Source organism: Salmo salar, chromosome ssa21, assembly GCF_905237065.1.
Source record: "Salmo salar chromosome ssa21, Ssal_v3.1, whole genome shotgun sequence".
NCBI lineage: Eukaryota > Metazoa > Chordata > Actinopteri > Salmoniformes > Salmonidae > Salmo > Salmo salar.
Window position 1 is genome coordinate 47,496,316 of NC_059462.1, and position 6,000 is coordinate 47,502,315.

Below are 6,000 nucleotides of genomic sequence, written 5' to 3' on the forward strand. Positions count from 1 at the left end.
TGAATCAGTTTGCTATGTTTTAGCCAGGGGCTACACACCGTAGGCTAGAGTAAACCCTCCCTTTACTGGTTTGTATTGACTATTACCTGAGCATATTATATGAGCCCACCTTAGGCATTACACCATTAGTTAATATAATACTGGAATGAATATGTTGTTTCCCTCCATCTGACACCTCTCCAACACAGGACCCTGTGATATTTCTCTTCCAGAAGCATGACATTCTTCTGTGTGTATTTAAAGACATTTGGAGGGGAAGGCAGAATAGCAGGAGAACATGTTGGTTCACTATATGACCTTTATTTATTTATATTTCAGGTTGTCGGTCAGGGAGAGAGCCCTGCCAGGAAGGAAGTGCAGTGTGTGCCAGTCAGCTCGTCTTGCCGTTAGCAGCACAACCTCTAACCCCTGTCTGAGGCACACAAGGTCTTTAATCAAACTCCAGATGTCTATTCTATTACTACTCAGCATAATGTAACCCCATATGACACATTGTAGCTGCTCAGTCATGTACCATTATGCATCTGGATGAATGTTAGTCAAATGTATTCTATGGATTAATTTATTTGAGTCAAATGTTTTCTATGGATTCATTTATGTCAGCCAAATATTTTCTATGGATTCATTTATGTGAGTTAAATGTATTCTATGGATGCATTTATGTGAGTTAAATGTATTCTATGGATGCATTTATGTGAGTGAAATATGTTCTATGGATTAATTTATGTGAGTCAAATGTATTCCATGGATTAATTAATATGAGTAAAATATGTTCTATATAATAATTGATGTGAGTCAAAATGGCGAAGCAGTTTAGAAGTCTTTGTCTTTGTCTTGTTGTGTCCCGTGTATATATATTTTTTTGTTCGAATATATTTCGTATATATTTTCTATATTTTTAACCTCAATTTCAACATACTCTCCTGCAACCTACCTCACCCAATGTGTTATGGATCTGCTATTTTCTATGCTTTAGAACCGGCACCCCGAACAGAAGCTAGCCAGCTAACTAGCTACTAACTAGTAGTCAGTTAGCCACTGCTAGCGGTCATCAGCTAACCTTAGCCCGGTCAACTCCTGCCAGTCTGCACAGCGCGATTCAACCCAAAGCATACCGGACCGCTTTTTCTCCACCAAATCTCCACATCTCCGGATTCCTACCGCAAGCGCTGAACTTTTTCACCTGGATAATCGCAGCTAGCTAGCTGCTATCCGAGTGGCTACTCCTGGCTAACATCTCATACCCTTGTCTGTACATTATGCCTTGAATCTATTCTTCCACGCCAAGAAACCTGCTCTTTTTACTCTCTGTTCCGAACGCAATAGACAACCAGTTCATATAGCCTTTAGCCTTATCCTACTCCTCCTCTGTTTCTCTGGTGATGTAGAGGTTAATCCAGGTCCTGCAGAGCCTAGCTCCACTCCCATTCCCCATGCGCTCTCATTTGTTGACTTCTGTAACAGTAAAAGCCTTGGTTTCATGCATGCTAACATTAGAAGTCTCCTCCCTAAGTTTGTTTTATTCACTGCTTTAGCACACTCTGATGTCCTAGCCGTGTCTGAATCCTGGCTTAGGAAGGCCACCAAAAATCCTGAAATTTCCATCCTTAACTATAACATTTTCCGACAAGATAGAACTGCCAAAGGAGGCGGAGTTGCAATCTACTGCAGAGATAGCCTGCAGAGTTCTGTCATACTATCCAGGTCTGTGCCCAAACAATTCAAGCTTCTACTTCTAAAAATCCACCTTTCCAGAAACAAGTCTCTCACCGTTGCCGCTTGTTATAGACCACCTTCAGCCCCCAGCTGTGCCCTGGACACCATATGTGAATTGATTGTCCCCCATCTATCTTCAGAGCTCGTACCGTTAGGTGACCTAAACTGGGACAAGCTTAACACACCGACCATCCTACAAGCTAAGCTTGATGCCCTCAATCTCACACAAATTATCAATGAACCTACCAGGTACAACCCCAAATCCGTAAACACGGGCACCCTCATAGATATCATCCTGACCAACATATCCTCTAAATACATCTCTGCTGTCTTCAACCAGGATCTCAGCGATCACTGCCTCATTGCCTGCCTCCGTAATGGGTCTGCGGTCAAACGACCATCCCTCATCACTGTCAAACGCTCCCTAAAACACTTCAGCGAGCAGGTCTAACTAATCGACCTGGCCCGGGTATCCTGGAAGGATATTGACATCATTCTGTCAGTAGTGGATGCCTGGTTATTCTTTAAAAGTCCTTCACCATCTTAAAAAAGCATGCCCATTCAAAAAATGTTTTACCAGGAAACCTCCAGACCTGACTGCCATTGACCAGCACAAAAACATCCTGTGGTGTACTGCATTAGCATTGAAAAGCCCCCGCGATATGCAACTTCTCAGGGAAGTAAGGAACCAATATCTTCAGGCAGTCAGGAAAGAAAAGGCTAGCTTTTTCAAACAGAAATTTGCATCCTGTAGCACAAACTCCAAAAAGTTATTGGACACTGTAAAGTCCATGGAGAATAAGAGCACCTCCTCCAAGCTGCCCACTGAGCTGAGGCTAGGAAACACTGTCACCAGCGATAAATCCATGATAATTGAGAATTTCAATAAGCATTTTTCTACTGCTGGCCATGCTTTCCACCTGGCTACTCCTACCCCGGTCAACAGCTCTGCACACCCCACAGCAACTTGCTCAAGCCTCCCCCATTTCACCTTCACCCAAATCCAGACAGCTGATGTTCTGAAAGAGTTGCAAAATCTGGACCCCTACAAATCAGCTGGGCTAGACAATCTGGAATCTCTCTTTCTAAAATTATCCACCGCAATTGTCGCAACCCCTATTACTAGCCTGTTCAACCTCTCTTTCGTATCATCTGAGATCCCCAAAGATTGGAAAGCTGCCATGATCATCCCTCTCTTCAAAGGGGGAGATACTCTAGACCCAAACTGTTACAGACCTATATCTATCCTACCCTGCCTTTCTAAAGTCTTCAAAAGCCAAGTTAACAAACAGGTCACCGACCATTTGGATGCATCATGGGTGCACCTCAGCCACGCTCAAGGTCCTAAACTATATCATAACCGCCATCGATAAAAGACAATACTGTGCAGCCGTATTCATCGACCTGGCCAAGGCTTTCGACTCTGTCAATCACCACATTCTTATCGGCAGACTCAACAGCCTTGGTTTCTCAAATGACTGCCTCGCTTGGTTCACCAACTACTTCTCAGACAGAGTTCAGTGTGTCAAATCGGAGGGCCTGTTGTCCAGACATCTGGCAGTCTCTATGGGGGTGCCACAGGGTTCAATTCTCGGGCAGACTCTTTTCTCTGTATACATGAATGATGTAACTCTTGCTGCTGGTTATTCTCTGATCCACCTCTACGCAGATGACACCATTCTGTATACTTCTGGCCCTTCTTTGGACACTGTGTTAACAAACCTCCAGACAAGCCTCAGTACCATACAACACTCCTTCCGTGGCCTCCAACTGCTCTTAAATGCAAGTAAAATGAATGCATGCTCTTCAACCGATTGCTGCCCACACCCGCCCGCCCGTCTAGCATCACTACTCTGGACGGTTCTGACTTTGAATATGTGGACAACAACAAATACCTAGGTGTCTGGTTAGACTGTAAACTCTCCTTCCAGACTCACATTAAGCATCTCCAATCCAAAATGAAATCTAGAATTCGCTTCCTATTTCACAACAAAGCATCCTTCACTCATTCTGCCAAACATACCTTCGTAAAACTGACTATCCTACCGATCCTTGACTTTGGCGATGTAATTTACAAATAGCCTCCAACACTCTACTCAGCAAACTGGATGCCCAACTTTTTTGCCACCAAAGCCCCATATACCACCCACCACTGCGACCTGTATGCTCTCATTGGCTGTTCCTCGCTACATATTCGTCGCCAAACCCACTGGCTCCAGGTCATCTATAAGTCTTTGCTAGGTAAAGACCCGCCTTATCTCAGCTCACTGGTCACCATAGCAGTACCCACCTATAGCACACGCTCCAGCAGGTATATTTCACTGGTCACCCCCAAAGCCAATTCCTCTTTGGCTGCCTTTCCTTCCAGTTCTCTGCTGTCAATGACTGGAATGAATTGCAAAAATCACAGAATCTGGAGACTCATATTTCCCCCACTAACTTTAAGCATCAGCTGTCAGAGCAGCTCACAGATCATTGCACCTGTGCATTGCCCATCTGTAAATTTCACACCCAAATACCCCATCCCCATATTTTCTTTCTCTCCTTTGCACCCCAGTATCTCTACTTACACATTCGTCTTCTGCACATCTATCACTCCAGTATGTAATTGCTAATTTGTAATTACTTTGCCACTACTGCCTCTTTATTGCCTTACCTCCCTAATCTTACCTCATTTTTACACACTGTATATAGATCTTTTCTATTGTGTTATTGACTCTACGTTTGTTTATTCCATGTGTAACTTTGTGTTGTGTTTGTGTCGCACTGCTTTGCTTTGTCTTGGCCATGTCGCAGTTGTAAATGAGAACTTGTTCTCAACTGGCCTACCTGGTTGAATAAAGGTCAAATAAATACAATTTAAAAAAAATGTATTGAATAATTAATGTGAGTCAAATGTTTTTTATGGATTAATTAATGTCAGACAAAAGTATTCTATGGATAAATTAATGTGAGTCAAATGTATTATCTTGGCTAATTAATTTGAGTCAAATATGTTCTATGGATTAATTAATGTGAGTCAAAAATGTTACATGGATTAATTAATGTGAGTCAAATCTATTAAATGCAACAAAAAAAACATTTTAAAACTTCTTAGGGATAGCCCCTTTTTTTCAATTTTTGCATAAATGACATAACCAAATCTAACTGCCTGTAGCTCAGGCCCTGAAGCAAGGATATGCATATTCTTGGTACCATTTGAAAGGAAACAATTTATTCTCTGAATTAACTTCTCTAGGGTAGGGAGCAGTATTTTGACATCCGGATGAAAGGCGTGCCCAAATTAAACTGCCTACTACTCAGGCTCAGAAGGTAGGTAGATTTTGATAGAAAACACTCTGAAGTTTCTAAAACTGTTTGAATGATGTCTGTGAGTATAACGGAACTCATATGGCAGGCAAAAACCTGAGAAAAATCCAACCACGAAGTGTGGAAATCTGAGGTTTGTAGTTTTTCAAGTGATTGCCTATACAGTATACAGTGACTTAGGGTTAATTTTGCACTTCCTAAAGCTTCCACTAGATGTCAACAGTCTTTAGAACATTGCTTCATGCCTCTACTGTGAATATGGAGCGAACAAGAGGGCCTGGAAGTAGATGAGTGAGAAAATGACATGAGCTCAGAGGCGCGCGTTCACATGAGAGTTAGCTGTGTTCCTTTTCTTTTCTGAAGACATTGGAATTTTCCGGTTGGAATATTACTGAAGATTTATGTTAAAAACATCCTAAAGATTGATGCTATACATCGTTTGACATATTTCTACGAACATAAATATAACTTTTTTTGACTTTTCGTCTTGACATTTTGCGCATGCTTCCTGCATTTGGAGTCGTGGACTGAACGCGCGAACAAAAAGAAGGTATTTGGACATAAATGATGGACTTTATCGAACAAAACAAACATTTATTGTCGACCTGCGATTCATGGGAGTGCATTCTGATGAAGATCATCAAAGGTAAGTGAATATTTATAATATTATTTCTGAGTTTTGTTGACTCCACAAAATGGCGGGTTTGGTTTCGTGTCTGAACGCAGTACTCAGATTATTGCAAAGTGTGCTTTCGCTGTAAAGTTTTTTTGAGATCTGACACAGCGGTTGCATTAAGGAGAAGTGTATCTATAATTTTTTGAATAACAGTTTAATATTTTATCAACGTTTATGATGAGTATTTCCGTAAATTGATGTGCTCATTCTGAACATTACACGCCAATGTAAAATGTTTTTTTTTTATATAAATATGAACTTTATCGAGCAAAACATACATGTATTGTGTACATGAAGTC